Source organism: Piliocolobus tephrosceles, chromosome 13 (genome assembly GCF_002776525.5).
Source record: "Piliocolobus tephrosceles isolate RC106 chromosome 13, ASM277652v3, whole genome shotgun sequence".
Taxonomy (NCBI): domain Eukaryota; kingdom Metazoa; phylum Chordata; class Mammalia; order Primates; family Cercopithecidae; genus Piliocolobus; species Piliocolobus tephrosceles.
Genome location: NC_045446.1, coordinates 12,143,845 through 12,155,938, shown reverse-complemented (window position 1 = coordinate 12,155,938; position 12,094 = coordinate 12,143,845). Strand labels below are relative to the sequence as shown.

Here is a 12,094-nt window from a genome sequence, read left to right as displayed (position 1 = left end):
GCCTTCCAGGCTCAAGACATTCTCATGCCTCAGCCTCCTGAGTAGCTGGGATTACAGGCACCTGCAATCATGCCTGGCTGATTTTTGTGTTTTTAGTAGAGACAGCATTTCGCCATCTTGGTCAGGCTGGTGTTGAACTCCTGGCCTCAAATGATTCGCCCGCCTCCCAAAGTGTTGGGATTACAGGCATAAACCACCGCGCCCGGCCTCTCTGTGGTTTTCTGAGACACAAGATCCAATTGCGCTACTGTCTTCTCAGCCCCTGGGCCTTCGATGGCTCCCGACGCCTGTGGAAAGGAGCAGCTCAGCCTGAGACAGAGTCTGCCCCAGTATGACTTTTGACCTCCTCGTCTTGCCCAGTGCCCTGCCTTCAGCTAAAAACTGAGTTCCTCCCTATGGGTTTCCACCTTTCAAAGCCCGTCTTCACTGTCACTTTGTCCAGGGAGCCATCCCTGATTCTCCCAGGTGAGTCTGAATTCTCCTCTTCTGTAGCCCCATGGCACTTCTCAGCATTTCGGTGATGGAATTGTCCAAGTTGATAGCATTTATACAGCTCTTCAATCCTGGTTTCTGCCCACCTGCTCCACCCCTGCAACAGACGGGGAGCTCTTTCAGGGCAAGATCGCCCATTACTATCCACCCTCATCTTCCTTCTTTCACATTTTTTATTGATCCATTCAGCAAACATTAATGACATAACTGCTATGTGCTAGGCACTGCATATACAGAATCCTGCTCCTTCTCTGAGTAATTGTCATACGGTGCGACAAGTGCATTAACAGGTGGATTCAGGGAAACATGGCCCTGGGCAAGGATTTCTCTAGGCTCCCGAATGCCAGGCCCTGGCCTGAGCACTATGGGGGTGTGCAAGCTTGAACAAGACCAAGCCCTGCCCTCCAAGATGGTAGCTGTATGGAGACAATAGGATGTGTACAAATGCAGGTCTGAACACAGTGCTTTGGGACCACAGAAAGCAGAGCAATGACCTTGGCCCTGGGGAAATCCTGAAGCTTCCCAAATGCCCAGCACCTTGCACCAAGCAGTAGCCTCGTAAATCTTTGTTGAATTAAATTGGTTATGGGAAGAAAGGGGACATAATAGAGACTGAAAAAGAAAATTAAGGTTATTGGGGGCAGGCGGCAGGGGATGACAGAGCATTTTCACATCTGCATGAAGTCGCCTTGTCACCCATCCCAGAGGGATGTCTTGTGGACAAATGAGATCATGGACGTGCAGTGCTCTGAACGCCTGGGAAGAAAATAACTATACAAATATCGGGGCTATTATTAGTCTATCCCTATCAGACCAGATAAGTCCTCTCCTTGTGGCCTCGGTTCCCTCCTGGTAATATCAGCTGTGCCCTGTGGCAATTTGCTTCTCTCTCTCTCTGAGCCTCAGTTTCCCCATCTGCAACATGAGGATATACCATGAGATGATTCTGAGGGTCTCTGAATCCTCCAGGGAGATGCTCCAGGGACAGCTATGTCTGACTAGGGGATGCCTTTTGTCTTCTCTTGACTGCCACACCCTGGGCTGAGTTGGGGAGTCCTCACAAAATGTCACAAAGGCCACTCCCTGTCCTGTTTGTCTTTCTGGTCAAACAAGGCTATGCAGAACATGAGGCAAGTGTGGGCTTCTCAGCTGGAAGTTCCTCTCTAATTTCTGGGGAACAGCCTTAAGGCCTGTTTTCCGAAAAAGACCTCTGTGTGAGCCCCTTCCCTCCACTCCAGGTCCGAGGTCTGTGTTCCCTGGGGAAGGCCCATCCTTCTCCAAATCCCCATTGACCTCTCGTGTTGGGGTGCAAGATGCTTCAGTGAAAGGGGAGGGAAGCTGTAGTGAGAGAGAAGAGAAGCTTTTTGCACAGATCTCTCATGCATGCTCCCCCATGACCTGTCCTTAGCTAAGGCACCACCACAACCCTGACCCTACAAAGCAGAGACCTTGGCCATGTCCCTACTTTCCCTCTTTTCCTTACCTGGCACATTTTGTTGGTGGTGAGTCCTGGTCTTTTTCCTTCCCGGCTCCAGTCCTTCCCAGCCTCCCCTGCCCCTCATTCATGGCCCTAGCCCCGGTCCTCCCATCTTGTATCGACTTCCTCCCTAGGTCTCCTCCTTTGCCTCCAGCCTGGCTCCCTTCCTGTCCACTATCCTAAGGGCAGCAAAGTGCAAGTGTGACCAGGTTGCTCTTCAGCTCAAAGCCATTCCATGGATTCTGAATTGCTCTTAGGAAAAAGCTCAGATTCCCTGTCTGGCAAGCAGGGCCCTTCCTGACCTAACCAGAGAGGCAAAGTCATCTTTGAGAGAGTTCTGAGGCTGAGAAAGAGCTCACTAAGGAATGGGGGCTTGGGGGGCATTTCAGGGACAGGGAAATGTGGTTTCAAAGGTGGGGAGATATGATGGAATCTGGGGTGGGGAAAATCAGAAAGCAGATATGGCAGGAGGCTGCAGTGAGTGTCCAGGGTGTATCAGGCACACCTAGTGTGTGCCAGGCTCTGTCCTCATGCTGAAGATGCAGCAGTGACCAAAACAAAGATCCCTGCCCTCAGGAGCTGGCATTTAGCAGACGGAGGTAGCAATCAGCAATGAGCAAAAGAAGGAAATGTTATAGTGTGTTAGAAGGTGGTGAGTGTTTGGGAGAAGAAAAGGTGGAGAGAAGCGAGGGTTATCTGGGGGTGGATTGCAATGTTGAGACAGGGTGATGAGGGCAAGCTTCATTGAGAAGGTGGCATCTGAGCAAAGACTTGAGGGAGGAGAGGGATTTAGCCCTGCAGTTATCTGGGTAACAGTGTACCAGGGAGAGGGACCAGCCAGTGCAAAGGCTGTAGGGTGGGATAATACCTGGTTTGTTGGAGGAAAACAAGGGGGCTTGTGGGGCTGGGGCGGAGGGAGGAAGGAAGTAGTCAGGAGAGTGTGGGGGGAGAGGGGAGGACAGGTCACTATGAGAACTTAGGGAGATGGGAAGCAACTGGAGTGTCTTTTGTAAGAGGAAGGACATGAGCTGGCGTATATTGTAAAAAGATCACTCTGGGTGTGTGTGTAGGGAGCGGGGGCAGCTGCAGGGAGACCAGTCAGGGGACTGCTGCACTAATCCAGGCAAGACATGATGGTGGTTCGAATCAGGGTGGGTGCTGTGGGGGTGGTTGGGAGGGCTTGGATTCTGGATCTATTTTGAAGGCAGAACCAACTGGATTTCTTCATGGATTGGACGTGGGTTGTTTCAAAAAGGGAGGAGCCGAGATCATCGCCTCCAAGGCTTTGGCCTGAGCCATGGAAGGCTTGCATTGCCATTGGCTGAAATGGGGTTTGTGTTGGAGCAGCGCCTTTTCTCAATCAGTTTTTCTATCACCCACTCTCAGGAGCCTTTGAAGACATTTTTCTCTAATCACTTCCCCGCACAACGGATTTTTTTTTTTTTTTTTCTGATGGAGTCTTGTTCTGTAGCCGAGGCTAGAGTACAGTGGCGTGATATGGGCTATGGGCTCACTGCAATCTCCGCCTCCTGATTTCAAGTGATTCTCCTGCCTTGGCCTCCTGAGTAGCTGGGATTACAGGTGCGCACCACCACGCCTGGCTAATTTTTGTATTTTTAGTAGAGACGGGGTTTCATTATGTTGCCCAGGCTGGTTTTGAACTCCTGACTTCAGGTGATCCACCCACCTCAGCCTCCCAAAGTGCTGGGATTACAGGCGTGAGCCACTGCGCCCTGCCCACAATGGAATTTTAACACCACAGCTATGATGTATACATGTTCATGTACTTTGGCCCTTTGGAAAATTACAAACCATTGTAATATCAATATTTTTCTGTCCCCTCAAGAACCAATTTTTGCCCACTGGGGAAGGTGACATCCCTGTGAAGAAGGCATGTGTGGGAGCAAGTTGTGTAACAGAGAACAGGTGCTCAGCTTGGCACACGTTGGACCTGAGCTATCTAGTGCAGGGAGGGGACGCTGAGTGGACAGTGGAACATTTGAGGTCCAGGCTAGAGGTATGGATGTGAAAGTCATTGGTGTATACATGCTGTTGCCATGAGACTGGGTGAGCTCACCAGAGGAATGAGGAATGAGATCAGAACCAAAGTCTGGGCTTGAGGCACCCCATGTTGGGCTGTCTGGAAGAAGAGAAAAAAGCAGCAAAGGAGACGGAGAGGGAAAGGTGAGAGAAGTAACAAAAAACCAAGTGAGTACAGCAGGTGACCTAGGAGCCCAGTGGAAAGAGTGTTTCAGGGAAGAGGGAGGGCTACGCTGCCAAATGCCATGGGGTCAGGGGCAAGTGGCAGAAAGACTGAGAACTGACAGCTGAGTTTAGTCATAGAGAAGCCCCTGGAGATCTTGGTAGGAGCATTTCATTTATTTATTTATTTTTGAGATGGGGTCTCACTCTGTCACCCAGGCTGGAGGGCAGTGGTATGGTCCTAGCTCACTGCAGTCTTAACGTCCTGGGTTTGAGCTATCCTCCCACCTCCTGCCTCAGCCTCCTGAGTAGCTGGGATTACGGATGTGTGCCGCCATGCCTGGCTAATTTTTTATTTTTATTTTTATTTTTTTTTGAGACAGAGTCTCACTCTGTCACCCAGACTGGAGTGCAATGGCGTGATCTGGGCTCACTGCAACCTCTGCCTTCCAGGTTCAAGCGATTCTCCTGCCTCAGCCTCCCAAGTAGCTGGGACTACAGGCGCCCACCACCATGCCCAGCTAATTTTTTGTATTTTTAGTAGAGATGGGGTTTCACCCTGTTAGCCAGGATGGTCTTGATCTCCTGACCTCATGATCTGCCCTCCTTGGCCTCATGAAGTGCTGGGATTAGAGGCGTGAGCCACCGCGCCCGGCCTTAAAATTTTTTTGTAGAGACAGGGTCTCCCTGTGTTGCCCAGGCTGGTCTCGGACTCTAGGTTTCCAATCCTCCTGCCTCGGCCTCCCAAATCATTGGGCTTACAGGTATCGGCCAACATGCCTGGCCCATAGGAGGATTTTTGATAGAGTGGTGGGGATGAAAGCCAGATTGGAGTGGGTTTAAGAGAGAACACGAGGAGAAGAACCGCTGATAGTGGATAAAGACAACCCTGGGAGGAGTTTTGTTGCAGAGGGGAACAAGGAATTGAGTGGCAGCCACAGGGGAAGCAGGATCAAGAGCAGGTATGTGTAAGATGGGAGGAAAAACAGCCACTGACAGGAATGGTTCGGTGAACTGGGACGGGATGACTTGCTGATCAGAGGGACTGGGCTCTGGTGCCTGCCTGGGTGGTGGGTGAGGGCAGGCGTGGACAGTCATCTCTCCTAGGACTCGGGGAGGCAATGTGTGGGTGCAGAGGCTGGTGGGGGCGGATGTGCCCGTGCAAATCTGGAAGTACTTCTGAGAGACTAGATTGTCTTCAGGGAGTGAGAAAAACAAGGTCAACAGCTGAGAGTGAGGACGGGGGAGGGTGGGGTGGGGTTTGAGGAGAGGAGATCGTGAGAAAGCGTGAGTCGCCCACGAGCAGGGGAGGGTGAACGGACTCAGTGGTAAGTGTGAAGGATCGCCAGCCGTGAGCCTTCCTGCCCCACTCGGGCCGGGGTCAGCTGCCCACCTTCGGGCTCCCAAGGCTCCCTGACCCCACTGAGGTTTAAGCCTTTACTGCTCCAGGAAAGGGTTACCAGCAAGCCCCGTGCAGTCCGGCAGCCAGCATTTGAATTCTCCTCCAGTGCTCACTGGCTGCGTAACCTGGGCAAAGTTTTTGTTTGTTTTCGTTAATTGTCTACATGCCTCAGTCTTCTCATCTGTAAAGTGGAGGCAGAGGTAGGAGGAAGCAGTCTGTGTTATTGCTATCCTCTACTCTGTTGTTGCTATTTTGTACTGAGGAGGGCTCAGGAAATGAAGAGTGAAGGGTGAATGAGGGGAGGGGAGTTTGCTTGGGGCCCCCACAGGCCAAGGAGTGGAGAGAGGAGGGCAGGTGTCACAGCTCTGCCCCCACCCACGGAGGACTCTGACTGTCTAACCCCAGTGCTCAGCTCCCATCACGTGAACTGGGATCCCTGAGGAAGCTCCCAGGTGGGCAGCCACCAGCTGAGGACAGACCTCCCAGTGCAGCCCAGGACAGTCCCTAGCGCAGCCCAAGGCCAGGACCACACTGGCCGCTCCCTCTGCAGAGCCCACTAGTGTAGGGAGGAAGACAGGGGTAGGTTGGCCCTCTTCCCCATCCCCACCCTCAGGACGTCCTCCCCAGCCTGGCCCTTCCTGTTTTTCCCCCCTGGCTCCTGGAGGCCATTTCCTCCAAGGGATCAGGGAAGGGTGTTGCTTTGTTTTCTACTGAGCCCAGAGCTTTCTGGGCCTTTGAAACCCCCTGGAAAATAGCCTGGCTGTCTAGCCCCTCCCCAGAGGCCCTGATGCCAGGAGTAGGGTGGAGCTCTGCTGAGGGTGTGGTCAGCGTGTGTGTGTGTGTGTGTGTGTGTGTGTAGGGGACAAGAGGATTCATGGGGACAAATGTGACTTGGCTGGCAATAAACCATGGCAAGACCACAGGTTGGGAGCTGGCAGCCCTGGGAGGGGCTCACAGTCCTACAGGGAACCTGCTCTGTCATGCCCAGCCAGGGCCTCTTGCTCCTAGAACTTCACCCTCCACCCTACAACCCAGAGGTAGCAGTAAAGCCTCCCTCACAATAAAGAGCCACAAGGAGCAGGAGCTAATGGGCAGAGCGGGCACTGGAGACTGTGATGAGAGCTTCAAGGTTCCTCACCATTCCCCAGTGCCTGCTGGGGAGGGAACCGCTAAGTGCCAGGTAGTGTGAGGCTGGCCTGGGAGTGGGGGCAGATGAAGTGCTCAGCAAGTCTCCAGCCTTGCCCTTCATCCCCTTAATGAACCAGCCAGCATCCACCAGAAGCTTCATTCTCAGGCCCCAGCGGAGGCTGGTGCCTGCACTGATGCCTGGCTGCCCTGATCACTCCTGTGTCCTATAAGCTGACCGCCTAATAGAGCAAAGGCTCCCAGGAGCCTGGCAGAGCCTGGCCACTGCCCCATCCCCACCCCTTTTCTCATCTGGGATGCCCAGCGCTGCCCCTCAGCCCTTCCCTCTGGGCATCCCAGAGGAGAAAATTTAACTATCTCAGGTAGAGCCATGGCACAGGGTCCAGGAGCAGTCCTCAAGCTGGGGGACTTAAGTCATCACTTAGCAATGCCCTCCTTGTGCTGGGGGGAAACCAAACAGAAAGGGGAGGGAACTTGTCTAAGGCTGCACAACCATTCTTTCTAGCATGGCTGGTGACCTCCCTCTGCAACAGCCAGACTCTGGCTTTTCTTCAGGGGCCAGTGGAATAAAAGAGGTCATCCCCTTTCTGCCCCTGCTACTGATATCAAGCCAGAAGCAGCATAGTACAGCGTGATAATGACTATGACTGTTCCATTTTGTTGAGGACCTACTATGTGTTGAGCAGTGTTCTAGATGCTAAGAAGACGATAGTAAATGAGACAGAGTCTGTCCCCATGGAGCTAATGTTGTTGCATTAAATTCTTATAACACCCTACATGGGAAGTGCTGCCATCTCCAGTTTACAGGTGGAGAAACTGAGGCTCAGATAAATGACTAAGAAGTAAAGTGAGGTTCCATAGCCAGTGAATGGCAGAGCAGGGATTTGAACCCAGGTGTGTCAGACCCATCCATAGCCTGGCATCCTAACCACTGTGATATGCCAGAAAGAGCCTTGGTCTGGGAGCCTGAGACATGCATGGGTCACTCACTGGGGCTTGGCCTTTGGCACGGCCTTCCTCTCCCTGGCCTGAGTTCTTTCATGAATAGGTGATCCAGGAGGTGCCTTCCAGCATTTCTGCAATTCTGGAACATTGAAAGACCTGGAAATCTGGCTCCCCGGAAGATCCAGGCAAGAGTTTCTCTTCTCCCTGTTATTGCATCCAAGTTGGTGGGACAGGAGCCCAGTGTGTAGGGGAAGAATAAAAGCTGTGGTCAGGCTTGGACTCTGACCTCCGTGGCAGCCTGACCTGGCTTTGTCACCGTCCTCTAAGTTATCCTGCATTCCGTTCCCACCACTGGGACTGGATACAGAAGGCCCACGTTCTAGTCCTGCCTCTGCCTCCTCTAACTTGCTGTGTGACTGGGGAAGTCTTGGCCCCCCTAGGACCTCAGTTTGCACATTTGCTGGATAAGACCGTTCCTGATGTCCCCCTGGCTCTCTGATCTAATCCTATAAGCTTGTTGAGCCCTTCATCGGAGCCCAGCACTTTCTGGGCCTTGAATTTGTCCTAGAGTTTATGAGGGTCAGGTACTCCACTCCCACCCCTCACTTCTACCTCCCTATAAACCAGGAAGGGAAGAATGACTTGCTTCAAGCTGGTCCTGGGGTTCCCCTCCCACCCTCTGTCCCCCGTTCCCCCATGCCTAGTCTCTGAGTCCTCAGCCCCACCGTGAAGGCTGTTTTCTCTCCCCACTTCCCTCCAGCCAGTGAGGTGGAGGTGGGAATAGGGGGAGAAAACACAAGGGAGCAGCCAGAGGATCACGACAGGTAGGACTGGGGGTTGGCAAGGGCTCTGCAGAGACCACGCTCCCCTGGAAAGGCATTTCTCATCGTGGGCACGCCTGCCAGGTAGTGGGAGGACCATTTCTTTCTTTTCTTTTTTTATCATCTTCCAACGTGGCTGGGAGTGAGGGGGCTGAGGGAGAAAGACTCCTGAGATGGAAGAGAAGCCAGGGGTCTGTGGCCAGCCTGGGCTCCAATTGGTGGGCACTAGCACTCAGGGTCTCCCCCACCCCACTTCCCCCTGCAGAGCCAGACCCAATCCGGGCTGCACCCCTAGTTAGGCAGGGGAAGGGCTAGGGCTTCTCCTCTCTCCTCCAGGTCTCTCATAAGAATGACATAGGGGCATAAGTGCCCCACTCCATTTGACAGATGAGGCTGAGGCTCAGAGCAGAGAAGTGATAGGCAGGTTAGGTGCATGTGGTAAGTGACCAGCCACCTGGGAGTTATCGGGCCTCTTCTGGCAGGGATAGGGGTCTGGGAAGCCTACCCAATGGGAAAGAACTATCTCCCCTTCTTTCTTAGTGGAGTGGGGAAAAGCCAGTCAACAGAAGAAGCAAAGAGGCCAGCCCGACTCCTGAGGTTTCCCAGAGTCCATGTGCTGTCTCTAGACTCCAGAACTCTGCCTGGGTGCTCCCTCTTTCTGGAACTGCTTCCCCTATCTGGTTAACTCCTACTCATTCTTTAGGTCTCAGTTTAGATGTTGCCTATTCCAGGAAGCCTTCCCTCGTTTCCCCAGGGTTAGGTAGCACTGCTGTGTGCTCACGCTGCTCCCAGGGCTTCCCCCATTAGGGCATGAATCACCTGCTTTATCGTTGTATTTCTTCTTCTCAGACAGGGAGCTCTTTGAGGGTAAGGCTGTGCCTTATTAGCCTCTAATATCTATCCCCAGGCCCAGAGTGGAGTTGAGTACAAAGCTGGCCCAAAGAGCTGTTTGTTTAATTGGTGAGAGACTGAATGGGCATCTATAGAGATCGACTATGTGCCAGGCCTGTGCAGGGGGTTCCAATGTAAAGGAGGCCAGAGCCCCACGGAGTACCCATCTGTGCAATGGCCCAGGACGCTGTCTGGACAGAATCTGGACAAGGCAAGGTGAGAGCTCAGAGAAGGAAAGGATAGCTTTGGAGTCGGGATACTGGGAAGCTCTGGGAGGAGGTCCAAGAGGCCTGGGATGACAAATTGTTTGGGGCAGGTTTAGGGCTGGGGGCTGGTTTAGTGACCTCAGAAAAGGCTGCTTTGTCCAGAGCCCAGGACTATGCCTAGGAACGGACCAGTGAGGGGGCCGGCTGAACAGGGAAGCTGAGTCACGTTCTAGAGAGCCATTTCCAGGTGAAACCAGAAAGGGCAAGCGTCATGCTCAAGGCAACACAGATGGGCCACAGCTCCCAGCCAGGGCTCTGTGCCACCCATGCCCCGCTCCTACCCCCTGGCAGCACCCTGGCTCTGAGTGAACAAGCTGCTGCCCTAGTCCCTGAGGGTACATGCAAACCAGGGGGAGGTGACAATAAGAACTTATCAAATGGCTTGTAGGAGGCAGCCACAAATTTCAGCAGCTACGTAATGTGGGTCTAATGTTCACTTAGCAGAGTGAGAGTCTGAAAAGTCAGTGACCGCGCTCTGACCCTGCTGCGGCCGAGGCTGTTGAAGCCGTGGAAAGCGAGTCACTCAGCAGACATCAAGCTCTGTGCTGGGGCTGGTGTAGGTGGGGTGTGGGGCTGGAAGAAGTCTGAGTTTCCAGACGCCAGACCATGCTGTCGGCCCCAGCTGGCTGCTCCTGGGGGAGGAAAGGAAACAACATTTTTGGTCTTGGAAAGGCCAAAAGCCCGGAGTCAGAGCTGCCCATCTACAGATGGGGAGGCGAGGAGGTGTAGCCCTGGGGAACCCACCGCTGAGTGACTGGAGTTTGGCTTTCCTCACAAGCCTCTGCTGTTTCTCTGAGTGCCCTGGGATCCCTAGTCAGGGGGCAGGAGGGAAGAGGTCCTTCCCTCAGCCAGCCCCCAACTACCTACCGTGGAAATGAGACCCCACCTGGGCCGCATGGGGAGGGACTGAGCTCAGGGCTTTCCCGAAGGTCAAAGCCTCTCCTTTCTGAAGGCCAAAGAGGCATCCCCACCTCTGAGCCCACACGCAGGGCCTGGGGTCTGCCTCTGCCCTGTCTTCCTGTGCGACTCCAGGCAACTCCTCAGCCCTCTCTGGGTCTCAGTTTCCCCATCTGTTAAGTGGCTGGAAAAGTCTCCAAGCTCTTGGCCTTCTACAGAATCTTGCAAATGATACATAAGGCAGCTGCCCACACCCTGGCCCTGCTCTGCTTTTCTGTCCTGCGCGGCATAGGGTCTTTGTTTTGTTTATGGCAGTACCTGTCGTCCTGGAGCAGTGCCTGTTGCATAGTAGGTGCTCAGTAAATACTGGTGGTTTCTAAACTCCCAGAAGCTACCCCACCTCCTTGCTGCAGGTCCCTTCCTCTTGGAAGGCTTTCTGATTCATCCCCTTCTCGTCCTCCAGGTTCTGTTTTGTCCCCTCCTAGGCTGGGCTGCATTACAGACTCCTGTGCACGTGTTGGTATGCAAATCTGGAAGCCTCCCCCCTGTTTCTATTCCACCTTCTCCTTTCCATCGTGGGTGCGTGGGAGCCATGTCTTCTTTTAGATCCCCCTGGCGCCTCTAGGATCAGTGCCAGGGCCTTGGTGGTACAGCCAGTGCTCCATAGAGCTGTTTACAGCCTGCCAATGATTCACCCACAACAACTGAGAGAAGGCTGTGCCCAGGCAGGGCCCAGGCCCAGGGGAAGCAAGGGAGACCATGTCTTCAAAGCCCACTGGGATCTGGAAACAGGGGCCTGAAAGATCTCTCAGAATAGCTTTGGCCTAGGAGAACCGGGATTGGGATTTGGGGGTCCAAGCTGGGCCAGGATTGAGAGAATTTGTTCTGGTTCAAGCCCACCGATTCATTCATGTCCACGCCTTTGTCAGCAGCTCACTCTGGGCACCTTGGGTTGGGAGCTGGGGGATCTGCAATGAACCAACCCAGGTCTTGGGCTTCAGAAGCTTGCAGGGTGATGAAAAGGGGCCGGGCATCATGAGCCACAATAGAGACAGCCACGGGTGACGTGCGGGTACAGCCAAAGTTGTCATTCATTCAGTGGGCTGAGGCTTCGTTGAGGAAGGGCTGTCCTAGCAGAAGGAACAGCACATGCCAAGAGAGAGGCCACACCCAGCAGTGAGTGGTTGGAGGTGAGGCCTGACTTCCTGTTCTACGTGGCTCTTGTCACCCCTCCCCTCTGGGGTCTCTGTTTTTTCATTTGTAAAAGTGGAGGTGGTAGCCAGGCGTGGTGGCTTACGCCTGTAATGCCAGCACTTTGGGAGGCTGAGGCGGGTGGATCACCTGAGGTCGGGAGGCCGAGGTGGGCAGATCATCTGAGGTCAGGTGTTCGAGACCAGCCTGGCCAACGTGGCGAAACCCCATCTCTACTAAAAATACAAAAATTAGCCAGGAGTGGTGGCATGCACCTGTAATCCCAGCTACTCGGGAGGCTGAGGCAGGAGAATCGCTTGAACCCAGGAGGTGGAGGTTGCAGTGAGCCAAGATCACTCCACTG

At 53.6% G+C, this 12,094-nt stretch overlaps 1 long non-coding RNA gene across 1 annotated transcript in view; it reads left to right on the top strand.

Moving 5' to 3' along the window:
• The first annotated feature begins 7,524 nt into the window (after positions 1 to 7,524).
• Positions 7,525 to 12,094, top strand: part of LOC111524312 — an 11,108-nt gene continuing 6,538 nt past the window's right edge. The window contains exon 1 of the long non-coding RNA XR_003306566.1: positions 7,525 to 7,613. This is a non-coding gene — a long non-coding RNA (uncharacterized LOC111524312). The remainder of the gene's footprint in view (positions 7,614 to 12,094) is intronic.